This window comes from Xiphophorus maculatus, chromosome 6 (genome assembly GCF_002775205.1).
Source record: "Xiphophorus maculatus strain JP 163 A chromosome 6, X_maculatus-5.0-male, whole genome shotgun sequence".
Taxonomy (NCBI): domain Eukaryota; kingdom Metazoa; phylum Chordata; class Actinopteri; order Cyprinodontiformes; family Poeciliidae; genus Xiphophorus; species Xiphophorus maculatus.
Genome location: NC_036448.1, coordinates 237342 through 253569, shown reverse-complemented (window position 1 = coordinate 253569; position 16228 = coordinate 237342). Strand labels below are relative to the sequence as shown.

The window sequence follows — 16228 nt, the reverse complement described above, 5'->3', positions numbered from 1 at the left end:
TGCAAACATGTACTAGCATTCTATAAAAATATGAGGCTTATAGATGAAAGATGACTTAACATTGCAACTGAAATAGAAAGATATTTCGAATTAATTAAAGAGCAGAACTAAATGCAAACTCGCACTGTGGATGAAGTCAAAACCTTTAAATGGAAAGGAAAGAAGGAATATGACACCAGTGCATTAAAAACACACAGAAATTAAAACATAAGAAAATGTGGAAGGTGCAGCTCTCGATTTACCGGTCGATCTACGTTCCCACCCTCATCTATGGTCATGAGCTTTGGGTCATGACCGAAAGAACGAGATCGCGGATACAAGTGGCCGAAATGGGTTTTCTCCGTAGGGTGGCTGGGCTCTCCCTTAGAGATAGGGTGAGAAGCTCAGTCATCCGGGAGGGACTCAGAGTAGAGCCGCTGCTCCTTCACATCGAGAGGAGCCAGTTGAGGTGGCTTGGGCATCTGGTCAGGATGCCTCCTGGACGCCTCCCTGGTGAGGTGTTCCGGGCACGTCCCACCGGGAGGAGGCCCCGGGGAAGACCCAGGACACGCTGGAGAGACTATGTCTCTCGGCTGGCCTGGGAACGCCTCGGGATTCCCCCGGAAGAGCTGGAAGAAGTGGCCGGGGAGAGGGAAGTCTGGGCCTCCCTTCTGAAGCTGCTACCCCCGCGACCCGACCTCGGATAAGCGGAGGAAGATGGATGGATGGATGGATGGATGGTGCAACAGAGAACACAGTCATGCTGTAGAATACCCAGCAAAAGGAAAAAATGCAAGAAGTGCAAGAAAAAGAGACATTTTACAGCAGCAAAGAGTGTGTGAGAGCTGACAGTTAAGGAATGCAATAATAAAAATGATGAACTATTCTTTCTGGGCTCACTTACTGAAGATAAAACATTAGATGAGGTCAACACATAAGATGAGCCACTTTGGCACACCACATTGAACATTGGGAACACCCCAGTCACATTTAAAATAGACTGAGAGGCAGACATACTTCATTGATCACAGAGATTACATATGATGGCTTAAAGAAAAAAAACAAACTCAAGCCAGTCAGAGGAGCACAACTTGACAGCCCTGGAGGCATAGTGACCACTAGAGGGTAGTTCATGGCCAAATTCAGTTCTCAGGTGAATAGCAACCTGTTTGTTTGCTACTTCAGGATAGTGGTAGTAAAATCACAAGGAGATAATTCAAGTTGAGTCTTCTTTTGTTCAAACACTCTGTTTTTATTTCTAAAACAGTTTGTGGTGCTAGAGTCTTGGCTTTTTTGCCAGAGTTTTGAGTTTCAGAAGTGTCCATCTTGGCTTGGTTTATGAAAACTTCCAGTTCAGCCACAGCTTTCAGTGCTGATTTTCTTCTTTTCTCATATTCTGTTTTCCTAGGTAGCTCTTTCTCCACTTGCTGATCCTCATTTTGTTGCTTTCCAGATATCTTCTCTTCTTCAGTAACTTGAAGTTTAGAGAGCAAAGCTTCATTTGGGTTAATCTCATTTTTGACAATGACTGTTTGATTCTCAGCTGTTTCTGTTATTGAAACTTGTTCAGAGTTTTCTTCAGAAGCTTTCTAATCAGTAATTGAGTGTTTCCAGCTCAGAAACATCTTTCATTGTCACATTTCCCTTTCGGTTTAGATTTCTTAGATGCCTCTTTCTCCTCTTGATGATCTTCATTTTGTTGTGTTTCAGAGACCATTACTTCTTCCCTCACCTGCTGTGGTTTAGAGGTCACCGTTTCATTTGTATTAGTGTCCTTTTTGAAGTTGACTTTGTGATCCTTGACTAGATCCAGGATTGAACCTTCTTGTTGTTCTGCCTTTTCTGTAGAAACCTTTGCTCTGAGACAGATTTCATCTTGTTCTTTCGCTTCGATTTCTTAGATGGCTTTTTCTCCACCTGATGATCCATCTTTTGTTGAGTTTCAGAGATGTTTCTTTTTTCAACATCTTCCAATAATTCTGTCTCGGTGTGTATTGAAATCATTCGATGTACTGGTTTTGACTGACCAGTCCCAGTCCTTGGAGTGGGGAATGTTATCGTCTATTCTAAATAGAGGAATCATGTGCAGAAGTTGCACATTTACAGAATAGAGATGCTTTCTGTCCATAAAGGTGCATTCACAAAGCGGGCTGCTCGACTGAAGGATGACTGCAGCTGGCCCGGTACCGGTACCGCATAGCTCCTTCTTTAAGTTTTGCTCAGAGCTCCAGGATGATCAGTCTGGAAAATTTAAACACCAATAAACCATCATCAACATTTTCCAGCAGAACGATATGATCTCTTTTCAATCGCTCCGTCTGAATCCTTCCATTGGCAATGTTCTCCATCAGAGCCAAAGCGCTACACAATTGCGTGGCTCACCTATATGCAGCTACTTATGTAGGTGTGATTGTATACACACCTTGATCATCTTAAAAATAATCAAACCTGTTGATTATTTTTAATCAGCAGGTTTGAGTTAATCTGCTGATCCAACCCTGTTTTCTTTTTCTAGTGAGAATGAAATTACCCCATACACAGTAAAATTTCCAGATTAAAATGTACTCAATTTGAAAAAGATTTTACTCTAAAAGACAACATTTGGTCCCAGTCTAAATAGAGTAAAATTTACTCTCATGGAAGAGTTGAAATTACAGATTAAAATCAACACCATTTAGTGCAAAAATTTTAATCAATGCCAAGAGAATTTACTCCAAGTTGTTTAAAAGAAAAAGTACTCTACCGTATTTTAACTCCAAGTGGAATATAATTTACTCTAAAGAGAATTGCATTCTATTCTAAGTAGAGAAAAATTTTAGTCTAACTAAAAAGAAATTTTACACAAAATAGAATAACATTTTATTCCATATAGTGTAAAATTGTGCTCTTAATAGTATAAAATTTTACTCCTAATTTAATTTAATTTTATTCCATATTGTGCAGTTAAACATTTAATTAAATTCTAAAACAGTGCCAAATGTAACTTTATTTCACTCACTAAGCAATTGTTTTATAGCTATAATACACAGCTGAGTTTGTAAGAGTACAATGCAAAGACCAGAAATCAGTATTTGAACAGCCATTTTTATTGTTCACAGGAAACAGTATGGAACAATATAAACATTTGCATCTTCATGACTGTATGACACCTGTAAATCAAAAGCTCTGTAACAGTAAAGCTCTTCTACATAAATAACATGAGGTCCGTCTCTTGTATACAAAACTTGAAAAGCACTGAAATGCTCATTCAGACACACTGTTTGCAGAGCAAATGTAACAAACAGTAACCTCTCATCTTTCACAACAACATTGTAGATCTTATGGAAAACTGGCATTTCACAAAAAACTTCTTTTCAAACAACTAAATCTGCACGATACATATTTCCATGATGTTTGGCCCATTTTACATTTAATACCTTGGTGTTGATTGGTAACTGAATCATAGCAAAACAACTATTTAACCAGTGTTGTATAAAGTACTGAAATCTCAGAGTCCTGACATTGAAGCAGTGAGAGAGAGTGACAAGAAAGCCAAACTGTCATATGAGAGATTCTATAAGTTTTCGAAAGCGAGCAGAGTCCGAGCAGAGGCCACAAAATAATTATGCTCAACAGCAAACAACATAATCCCAAGTACAGCATAGAGTAGCTCATCAATGTAGCAGCCATGTAGCCTGACGTAAAAATATTTTGCTAGATAATGACAAACACGGCGTTTTGAAGCCAAAATACCTCAGAAATATACAGAGCCAACCATAAGAATCAACACATTTAAAGTTAAAACTCAGTTTCACACAAACACAAAGACCCTAGCTGTTGAATTAGACCAGTCCAGGTCACTATCAAGCTAATTTTCTATTAGCAGCTTTACTAATCTTTTACATTACATTACATTTACCAAGGCATATTAAAACAAACCTTTATGCTTTGGCTTTTTTCTATTCTTGGTCTTTCTTTTCTCCCTCCCCGAAAGAGAAGTCATTTTTTGAGACATTGACTTATATAACTTATGACCAGAGCTTTGGACCTTTGGATGTGCTCTGTTCATTGCACAGCAGCTCATGTTACCGGCGAAGAGTGCGGTACCTACTGCGGCCACCAGGGGCCCCCAAGAGCAATTTCTTTTTCTTTTTTTTAATCCATAAAATAATGATTTCTACATACATTACCAAATATATATTATTGTAAAACAAATTATTCATGATTAAATTGTATATTTTTTTTATATTATAATGACATAGAAATGATTACTAAAAAATATTCAGCTCCCCTGAGGGGGCCCCTTAGTGGCCCTGGGTCCCTAAGCAGTTGCTTAGTTTGCTTACGCCTTGGGCCAGCTCTGGATGATGTGCAATATATATGTTGTGTATTCAGTGAAGTTTGTAAGTTTTTTATGCATATGTTGTTGTAGGCCTATTTTGAACTTTAGAAAAAATAAATCATAATTTGAAAACATAATAATCCACCTCTCTTTGTTTGACCTGGCCTGGCCTAGCCTTTTTGTAAGTATTGGAAGCTGAATAATCCTGGGGCTATAATCCCAGGTGGTGTTGTTGGTCATAATACAGTATTTTATAATTTAAATAGCAGATGCCACTAATGCTACATATACAAACATAAGGGAAAGGAAATGACTACATAAAGAAATGCTCTCTTTAGGACATAGTGTAGACAGAAGCCTAGAAAAGGAACCAGAAACTGCCTGGCTCCAGTTTCATGAACCTCGCCATGTTGTTCATGGTGCAATGCACTCTGGGTAAATGACGTCTTTAGGTCCACTAGCTCCATCCAGCCAAAACAGCGATGAGTAACGTCTTTAAGCTTTTTCAAATTGAACCAAAGCGCATTGAAATCAGTTGGAATGTAGAAATCACAAGAGATAATGAAGATGAGGAAGACCAAACAGAAAAAGAGGTCGGAGTTGGAGCTGGTGTTTTGATGCTGCTGCCACATTTAGCTTCATAAATTAAACAATGATTGACAGGTACCCTTGTGATCCAGTAAGTAACTCTGGCTGGTGCGGAAACGACTTTTTAGGGTCCAGTCTTGGTCCAGTGGGGATCGGTGGTTTCATATTCAATACCGGCAGCAATGGCAATTAGTTCTGTTAGCACTTCAAAGAGCTTGCCTACACTGAAAAAAGTGATTTTGGAGAGTGGTAAATATGATCTATACAAATCATGTAAAATTTAATTAATTTTTTCAGTCAGCCAAGGAATTATAAAATAATGGGTAAATTATACACATGCTACCCATTCGTTAACATTAAAAACCATTACATAGGAAAATACAGTAAAATATACCCCCGAATCTTAAGTACGGTGCTCCAAAGTTGCGCATGCGTCAGACCGCGTTTTTGAACGAGCGGGACTGGGAAGTCTGCATCCTCTCTGCCATTGAACCGTGAGCTGAAGGTAAGCTATTTACATAAGGGTGCTGTGAATAATAGCGCGAAGGCAAATTGTAATATTTGAAATGATGAGATGTTACACTTCACTTATATTCGATGTGCATCTGTGTAACATGCCATTACTCGAAATCAAAGTTTGAATCTGTCCCTGGCGCCACCATGGCAACTGCAGGTAAGTTGCAATGAAATGTTCGCGGTGTGCTTTTTACAAGATTAGCCAGCATGCATGACTGTGTCTGACCGCTGGTTTTAAGGTTAGAAACTAGTCAACGCCAGCTTTTTCTAATATATTGAATGGGCGGCTGTTTAGTTAACACATAGACTGTAAAGGGGATAGTTCAGCTTTTGCCGAGTGGTTAAGGTATATTAAAAAAGAGGATCATTTAATGCTAGCTTTGGACAAAACGTTTGGCTCCTTCTTCCTCTTTTAATTTTGCCCGGGATCGACGAGTGACGTTCTCCGTGGGCCACGTGCAGCGACGGCGTGCTGCTAAAACGAAACAACAACAAAGCGTGTTGACGTCACAGATCACAGAGTTTAATCTCATACAAAACAATGAACAACAAAGCTGCAGAGGAACAGAGATATGCATTTTTCTCATAAAAAATAAAAAACACACAAGGGGAAACAGACACACACGAAACACATAAGACAGACAAAGGCGCCCACGTGGAGAAAAGATGGAAAAAAACTCAGCGACTCTCCGGTGCTGGCCTGGAATTTTAACTAAAGAGGCGTTTCCCTATTTAATATATGCAAAGAAGGCGTTCTGTTTGACCAATCAGGGACCTGTTTCGGCCCCCCAGAGAACCCCGGAAACTCCCCTCATTACAGCCCCGATGTCTGGTTTTTGTCTAGGCAAAAAGGGGGGGGGACCACTTCGTCTTAGGCCGTGCCAGGTACGGGGAGAGGCGCCAAAGAGTCTCCTGCTCTATCGGAATGTAAATTTTATTGCTGTGTCTGTCGCCTGGCCTCACAGTGGGAGTCCCATTGAGAGATCTCCCTTAATCAGCATTTGGTTCCTGTGTCTCTGAATGCTTACCCATCTGGTTTAATTTTAAATGCCTAACACAACCCTGTTCAAAATAAGAGTGTTCCATATACCTTTTAAGATTAACTGTATTAAGCATTAAAATAATCATATTTCCTAACAGGTATAATGGTCAGTAAGTATCTGCAGGTCTCTGCTCCCACATCACGCTGCACCAAGACACAGGCAGTAAATACACTGCTGTCATTGAGGAACAATTCATTTGTGTATTTTCGCCGCACATGAGAAGTCCCGTCTTCAAATACTACTATACTAACATGTCGCCAACATATGAAATGACTGACGTGTTTTCTGTTGTTTGCCTGTTAGCTCCGTTAGCTCCCTTAACATGGCTGCTAGAGTCGGTCTCTGCCGCGGTTTGTTTAAAAACAAAATGATCCGATCTCCAGATTACCTGCATGCCTGCGTACGTGTGTCTCTGTTGTTAAAGTTTAGCGTTACTTCTCAGAGTTTTATTTTTACAATCGGGACTCTGAAGACTCATGTAAATTCGACGTGTCGCACGTCTTTTCCGGTCAGTCGTCATGGAAACAGGACGCTCATCTAGCGTGCTGATGTGGACCAGAGTGGAAACAAACATGTTGTAAAATGAAAACAAAGTACCACTGTATCCAACCTTATGTGTGTAAACACCCACTGTTGCTGCACCTAATTTTTTTAAAGGAATTGTGTGTTCAAGTAAAACATTTTAGAATTGATTTTATATTATATTGGGTATTGTTAAAACGTCAGTGCTTAATAAATATTTTCAGAATCTTGTAATATTGTTTATGAAGCATATTATATCTATGAATATGATCTATGAAGCTAATTCTATGAAGAATGAATATTAATCTATGCAATTGCATTGCCTTTATTTTAATGAGGTAAGTACAGTTATTTCTGCACAACAGACCCTTGTCAGACAGACAGACCGCTTTGATCAGAGGAGCACAGAGAAACTGCAAAAATATTTACCTTATGTTTAGTTTCTACCTTCATTAAAGAGCCTCAGACTAATTGTGACGTTAGATAAATGACTTGTAACTTGTTGGTTGTTAAAGGGAGAGTGGAGGCTCAATTCCACATCATGGTTTAAAACCAAACCTGCATGATCAGAACCTTGGACCCGGTGTCACAGCTCTCGTCTCTGCGGCATCACAATTCTGGGCCCCGTAAAGCATAATCTCTTGTTTATGAGGTTGTTCATGAGGTTAACATGAAGATAATAACCTCTGAACTATACATTAGCCCTTATATATTTCTTCTCCCAGGTACATGTCTGATCATTTCTTTTTCTCTTATTTCTGTTGCAGCCAGAGTCTTTGTATGTGGACACTTAGTATTTGCCCTCTCTTCAGTTCCTCTTGTCTGTCCTCCACAAGCAGGGACTCACTGATAGACCACTCTGCTTCCAGTTTTGGGGCTGACACACTCTCCCACGTCCTCACACCCAGTGTATCCTGTACAGGTATGCAAGTTTGCTAAATAAAATAAATAACATTGACCTTAAAGGTGTAGTTACCTTAACCAAAGACCTCAGTTATGGGGAAAATGAACTGGAAATGCAAGTTGTGCAACTTCACAACATCAAAAAGATTAGACCTGCTGAAACACAGCAGGCTAATGCATGGGCATTTTGGTCGAGTCCACTCCATACCCTGCCTCTATGCAAATTGTCCTTGCACCGTCAAGACATGGGGTGCATTAAAGACACATTTATCAAGGCATCATTCTCAGTCTGTCATTTAAAATTTTATTTGTGTCCTTTTATTTCCTAGATCAAGGAAGAGTTCAGACGTATCACGACAGTTTCCTTGGAGGAGACATTCATGCTAAAGCTTGATGAGTACACACCAAGTCTTATGCAGCTTATGCGTGCTAAAGGAGGGGCTGCTGGTTCTAAGATGCACCCTCTGTTGGACACTTTATTTAACTTTTTTTCCACAAATATGTCATTATTGATATACGTGAATTAAAAGTGAATTAATTTGTAAAGAATTGCTTTGTTGTGCACAAAGTTGAGCTCCTTACCAACTTAAACTACCCTTTGGTTTTTAAGCAATTCGGTGTTAGTGTATGTAATTCTCTCCCCACTCTCCACTAACAGTCTTTTCACTAAATTGTATATCCCTACAGACAGAGCATTGAGAAAAATAGGGATGCAGTTGTCTGCTGCCTCATTAACTACCTTGGTGAAAGACAAGAAGATCTTTTCCATGACTGCCAGGTATGTCATTGATAACACACGATTGATTAACTCAAGGGATCCTCTCCTCTCCATTCCTTTTCCCTCTCTCCCCTTTTGATCACTCCCCTCTGCTCTCCTTTAGATAAGTTGAAATGTATTGAAACAGCATATTCAATAAAATTAAAAATGTGTATCTTTTTTGTTTCTTTCTTTTTAACATGTAGGAATGTGAGGACTACACAGACAAAACAATGAAGGTGATCGTGATGCACAACATCATGGCTGAGGAGGATCCATCAGATGTGTCGATTGTGATTGAGAGAAACCAAGTGATGGAAGGATGTGGAAGCCGAACAAAGGCGTGTGTACTGCTGATGGGACTGATATATGCCCTCAACCATGACTATCCAAAGCAGCTCAAGAACACATTTGAAGCTTTTCAAAAAAAATTTTTGGAACTTGATGGGGCAAAACTACTGAAGAAGATCCACAGCCTCAAAAACAAGCTCATGCAATAGACATACATTTCCCCTCTTATTCCAAGAGGATCTTTTGTCTGGACAGAGAGTTTTGATGGAGTATAGTTTTATATTTTTGTTCTCTTCCCTCCTCTGCTCCACACACAGAAATATATGTACAGATGGATACATAAGTATGTTGCAGCCTCTCTCAGTTTTTTGTTGTGTATAAATACACCTGCAGATTTCAGATTTGCTCAGTCACTGTTGTGTGAGGCCGAAGAAACACAAGTAAGAGTTTAGATACAAGAAAATCTTCATATGATTGGACATCCCTTGCACCTCTGCTCTGATCACCTCACTTCTCCTTTTCTCTGATCAACTCCTTTCTTATTGAGCAGTCTGGATGTTCTAAAGCAGGGATATGTTTTATTGTCCAACATTACTGAAACAACAGTTGAAGTTGTTAGGTTATAACGCAGGTTCATTATTTGAAATGTGTGACACTGTTGTGCTGCGGTTTGTTCTGTGTTTTTGTTTTTGATGACTTTATGGATTAAAAACATTGAGAAGGTGTACGATCTGAATGTCTTTTTTTGGGGTACATCTTACCTTCTCTGAATAAGTAATGGTTATTAACTGATTTTAATTAACTTTGATTTGTAATTATCAGGTATTACCTACTAGCAAACAAGACATAGTTTTACCTAATTTAACTGCGTAAGTAGCTGTTGAATATATACACAAATATGAGGTAAAGTTTACCCAAATTCTTTAAGTATTTCATATATTTTTTGTTCAGTTACTTTATACTCAATATATGGAATTGAATTTACCCCAAAAGAGTCAATGCAAATTGTTACCTCAGATTTATTAGGTAAATTCTATAGATGAGTTTTTTCAGTGTACCTGATGTTTCTCCCAGTGTTTTCTGCTCCCTAGCTGGTGGCAGCAGGGTTTAGGCGCTTTGTGGATAAAAACTACCTGCACAACATTTGTTTTTAGCTTGTACATGCAACGATTGCTTTTGACAATTTTGCTCATTTAAATGACTCAGTCTTCTGGAGAGAAGTTGAGGGTACAAATGTACCGGTAGTGTTTTCGAAGTTGTTAGGCTCTTTCTTACTGCACTCTTCTTTTTTCATGGGAGAAATTATCCAGACTCACCTCACAGTTTTTTTTGTTTGTTTGTTTTTTTTAAATTCCAGCCAACAGTGGCATGGTGTGGGATTATCTAAAATTACACCAGTCAAGTGCAATACACTAGTGAAATTGGCCTTTCTGTGTTCACTCTGTAGATTCTAGAATGGACCAAAACGTGTCGTCAACCCATTGGGTGAATAAGTGTCGACCTCCATAGGGAACAAATATAACAAAAGATGTAAATTTTTGAAGCAATTATGAGTTTTGGTGAATCACAAACAGCAATTTTTTAGTTAAAAGGAAACATGTCCAACTAATCTTGGATCCCTTTAAGGAAGCGTGGTGGTGATAGACCAGCACTGTAATTAGGCCTTAATAAATTGGACTGATGACTCTTCTGGAACCTCCTACATTGAGAGCTGCAGAAGAAAAAATCTCCACAAGGACAATTTAGTGGACCTACAGGCAGCTTCAAGTCAGATCCATAAACCAAACCTTTAAAATCCACTCCAGATTTTCCTCTTCAGGTCACTGTTTCTATGCACACATGTTGACATCAAACTCCACATTGCTGTTGGCTAATTAGAGGCTTGGAAGCTGTCAGTCACACGGAGCCCTGCCCTTCATTAGCCACAACCTGTGGTCTAGAGCTTCTTGCAGGACTCCATCCATCTGACACAGAGGGTCCAGCAGCAGCAGGTAGGCTGAGTGATCTGCTTTTTCACACAGAATGGAGTTCTTGTCTTCATTTATTGATTAGCTATATGGAATTGGTTGTGCCTGTTTTAGCTATTAGGGCCTTATAAAAACTATATGTTGAGTCATAAAGCTACTCCTAACTTATCTATGTTGCAGAAACGTTTCTCCCATTCTTCTGAGCTGTTAGTATAATAGTACAGCAAAGAAAACACAGGGGAAGATGATAATTCCTTAATTCAGCTTAAGCTTCAGTTTCTCTTAACTGGTGATCATTTGGAGCCTGCAGTATATAGCTACAATATAAACTTGAAATAATTCATAACTTTAGCAATTTTATCCCACCTGATATTAACTTGCGATAACTGTATTTGAAGCATACATTTAGAAGTAGATGTGTCGTAATGGTCTTTCCAGGTTTGCTGTTTCTAATTAGATTAATCTAATGTTTTTTTATGGAGGAAACATTCCTTGTATATCTTTTTCACATTTTCCCCCCAACAGGCTTGTGCTCAAATATAAACACTAACTATGGTGTTAAAAAAAAAAAGATGAGTGCACATTGTAGGTTTATCAGGTAGGCAGACTGAGCACATGGTGGTTTTACTGATCATCCCACGTGGTGTTTAGCAAGCAGATTGTTTAAAGAGATTACCTGCCTAAGAGCAGATTAGCTTGGTTTTCCACTTTTCTATTCACTGGTTACCTGATCAACTGATGGACTGCTGTAAATCTCCCACTGTTTATTTTCTAGGAGAGAATATGGCCAGTTTTGTAAAGATATTTTCATGTGACTCTACCATGTTGGAATGATTGAATGAATTCAGACCTAAGTGGGAGTCTGGTTGGATTAAATCCCTCTCGCAGATTGACAGGGTATGTCTCTTGATGGAAGGAGTCAGGGCAGCATAATTTGCATGTCTCCTTCTACGATTGAGTGTTCCCCTCCCCTACACTAAAGAATATTAGACTAGTTCCAATATTAATGCTACAAGAAGATAAAGTAAACACAGCCTCGACATACTTCAGGAGTTAGCAATGGGAGCGTCAATAATGTCACTGCACTGTAAAACATTTGAAGGTGGCCTAACTTGAAAATAAAATTCAACCTGCTGCCTTGAAAACCACATAACCTCAAGCCCCCATTATCTGCAATCTAACGGAGCTGCAGAAAGGGCTGTTCAGACCGCTAAGCACATGCTTAAACAACCTGACCCCTGCTTAGCCCTTATGAGTTACCGCTCCACACCGGTAGCGGCAACAGGTTCCAGTCCAGCGCAACTTATGACTGGCCGACAGATCCGCACCACTGTTCCTGTCTTGGAAAAAACATTGATGCCAAGCTCAGTCAACCCAGACCTAGTTTACTTAAAGGATGCCAAGGCTAAAGATTCTTACAGATCCTTCTACAACTGCAGATATTCAGGTCGCCCTCTTCCCGACCTTCTCCCTGGTCAAAATGTGAGAGTGAAACTTGATGGGGAAAAAGGGTGGACAACGTCTGCCAAAGTCATCAGCAAGTCCAAAGAGCCAAGATCCTATCTTGTAGAAATGGCCAACGGGAGTGTGACCCGTCGCAACAGACGTCACCTTCAGGAGGTTCCTGCGACCGATATTCCTGTAGCACAGCATTTGGCTGAGTCTGCAGTGCCACAACAGAACTGCAGATCCCCAACTACAGAGGCGGCCATTTCATCTGAACAGCCATCAAATCAGCCAGTAGCAAGCCCTCCTTCAGAATCTTCCTTCCCACCATCTACTCCTGTGAGGACAACTTCCAGGGGACGCGAAATAAAGCTGCCTCTGAGATTCAGAGACTAGAAGGTTTAAAAGGGCATAATAATCCCTATCAGGGCTGAGGGCAGTCTACCCCTGTGATGTCCTGTATTGTTTTGTATGGAATTTGTTAAGGCTGTTATTGAAAAAAAAAGTTCTAAAAACAAGAAGCCTTTGTTGAAAGAAATGTGACAGTTAAAGATTGAGTTAATTGGAGTAATTAATTGTATTAGAGAATGTACTATTTACTATCCTTTAAGACATTGAAATAACTTGCAGATTTTGCGATCTTGCAATCTTTAACTTTAGAAGAAGGGAGATGTCGCGAGATTAGTTTCTGTTGTACATCTAGAGTAACAGTAGTTACACTTCCTGACCACTGGGGGAGCACTAGAAAAGGACCCACCGAAACGAGTTCGAATAAGAGGTAGTTCATGTTGTTACCTCATGTTACAGCTTTATTTGTTTTCTGTACAACGTCATCAGATGAATCATAACTAAACATATTGAGAAGTTAACATCAGCCACATTTATTTTAATTATAAATGTTTCATCAGCACATTGAGCACATGTGATCCCTGCTCCAGAAAGGTGAAGGTCTCTGGACATCCTTAAGGTAAACACCGACTAGCAGTCAGGAAGATGGACACTGATGAGACAACCTATAACTCAGAGGCTGCAGGAATATCCACACTGATGGTCTGCAGCGACAGTTTACCAATATCTGAAAACACATTGGAATATACACTGCCTGGCCAAAAAAAAAGTCGCCACCAAAAAATGGTCACACTCTAATATTTTGTTGGACCGCCTTTAGCTTTGATTACAGCCCGCATTCGCTGTGGCATTGTTTCAATAAGCTTCTGCAGTGTCACAAGATTTATTTCCATCCAGTGTTGCATTCATCTTTCACCAAGATCTTGTATTGATGATGGGAGAGTCTGACCACTGCGCAAAGCCTTCTCCAGCACATCCCAAAGATTCTCAATGGGGTTAAGCTCTGGACTCTGTGGTGGCCAATCCATGTGTGAAATAGATGTCTCATGCTCCCTGAACCACTCTTTCACAATGTGAGCCCGATGAACCCTGGCATTGTCATCTTGGAATGTACCTGTTCCATTTGGGAAGACAAAATCCATTGATGGAATAACCTGGTCATTCAGTATATTCAGGTAGTCAGCTGACCTCATTCTTTGGGCACACAATGTTGCTGAACCTAGACCTGAACAACTGCAGCAACCCCAGATCATAGCACTGCCCCCACAGGCTTGTACAGTAGGCACTAGGCATGATGGGTGCATCACTTCACCTGCCTCTCTTCTTACCCTGATGCGCCCATCACTCTGGAACAGGGTAAATCTGGACTCATCAGACCACATGACCCTCTTCCATTCCTCCAGAGTCCAATCTTTATGCTCCCTAGCAAACTGAAGCCTTTTTTTCTGGTTAGCCTTACTGATTAGAGGTTTTCTTACGGCTACACAGCTGTTTAATCCCAACCCCTTGAGTTCCCTTCGCATTGTGCGTGTGGAAATGCTTTTGCGTTCACAATTAAACGTACTTCTGAGTTCTGCTGTTGTTTTTCTTCGATTTGATTTGACCAAACATTTAAGTAATCGCCGATCATGATCATTCAGGATTTTTTTCTGACCACATTTCTTCCTTGAAGACAATGGTTCCCCACCATCCTTCCAGTTTTTAATGATGCGTTGGACAGTTCTTAACCCAATTCTAGTAGTTTCTGCAATCTCCTTAGATGTTTTCTCTGCTTGATGCATGCCAATGATTTGACCCTTCTTAAACAGACTAACGTCTTTTCCACAACCACAGGATGTGTCTTTTGCCATGGTTGTTTAAGAAATGAGGAGTTACTCATTGCATCAGCTGGGGTTAAATAACTTGTTGCCAGCTGAAAGATAATCGCCTATGCAGTACTTATCCAATAGGAGGCTTGTACCTATTTGCTTAGTTAAATCCAGGTGGCGACTTTTTTTTTGGCCAGGCAGTGTATTATGAATGTGTGGCACCAACACACAATTCTGACACTTTTAAGTTATTTGCAACACCCTGGCTAAAATTAGCACATGTATATTTGGCACTGTATTAAGTTTTATAGTCGCCTAATATAAACAAAATCATTGTTAGCTTACCCTGCAACGTCTCAGCCACCTGTTTTCCTCCCACTGCAAGGTGGAGATCAGCTGTCGTCCTCCCCACCATCACAGCATTTCTCCAACTGAGCATTTTCTTGAAGTCTCAGAAAAATAACAATCAGGCTATAAAACAATAGCTCTGCTCTCTCTCTTCTTTTTTGTCTCAGAAAAAACAACAACTCATGTTGGGTCGCATAGTAACGAAGCAGAGTATATGGCGCCTATACCCCGTACAGCGAGGAGGTGTCACCCTGCTACAAAGCCGAGCCAGGCAAATGGAAACATGGTCACTCAAAATAGAGCTGAACCAGGTTGCTGAAGTAGAGCCGGTGGAAAAGGGGCAAATGGCCCCCTTGTCCCCTGGAACGTATTCAAAGTTCTCCCGGAGATGGGAGTTGAAGCTCCGTCTCACAGGAGACTCTGCCAGACGTTCCCAGCAAATCCTCATGATACATTCGGGCCTGTCAGGTCTCCCCCACCACTGGAGCCAACTGACCACCAGCTAGTGGTCGGTGGACAGTTCCGCAGCTCTCTTCACCAGAGTGTCCAAGACATGTGGTCGCAGATCTGATGAAACAATAATGTCAATCATCAAACTGCGGCCTAGGGTGTCCTGGTGCCAAGTACACATATGGACACCCTTATGCTTGAACATGGTGTTCATTATGGAAAATCCATGAGGAGGGCAGAAGTCCAGCAAGTTCAGATCAGGGGGCTGTTCCTCCCAACCACCCCCCTCCAGGTCTCACTCTTTTTGCCCACGTGAGCATTAAAGTCTCCCAGCAGAACAAGGGCGTCCCCAGGAGGGGCACTCTCCAGTACCCCCTCTAAGGACTCCTAAAAGTCCTTGGAGGGGACAACCCGAACTGTTATTTGGTGCATAAACACAAACAGTCAGAACCCGTCCCCCCACTCATAAGCGGAGGGACGCTACCCTCTCGTTCACCGGGGTAAACCCCAATGTACAGGCACCAATATGGGGGCAACAAGTATTCCCACTCCTGCCCAGCACCTCTTACCGCGAGCAGCTCCAGAGTGGAAGTATGTCCAACCCCTCTCACGGAGACTGGTTCCAGAACCAGAGCCATGCATTGAGGTAAGGCCGACTATTTCTAGCCGAAATCTCTCACACACTAGCTCAGGCTCCTTCCCCACCAGAGAGGTGACATTCCGCGTTCCAAGAGCCAGCTTCTGCAAACGAGGATCGCCAACATGCCCCACCTCCAGGCCTGGCTCCAGAGTGGGGCCCTGGTGACCCGCGTCCGGGCAAGGGAACATTGATTCCAAAGGTTTTATTCATCACAAAGGGTCTTCGGGCTGCGCTTTGTCTAGTTCCTCACCTAGGACCTGTCTGCCTTTGGTAACCCCACCAGGGACATAAAGCTCCAGAC

The 16228-nt window shown here is 41.0% G+C and overlaps 1 long non-coding RNA gene across 1 annotated transcript; it reads left to right on the top strand.

Moving 5' to 3' along the window:
• The first annotated feature begins 6011 nt into the window (after window positions 1-6011).
• On the top strand, window positions 6012-9457 carry LOC111608847. The gene is made up of 3 exons (XR_002752881.1): window positions 6012-7891; window positions 8202-8650; window positions 8836-9457. It is a non-coding gene; the product is annotated as an uncharacterized LOC111608847 (long non-coding RNA).
• The last annotated feature ends 6771 nt before the right edge of the window (window positions 9458-16228 follow it).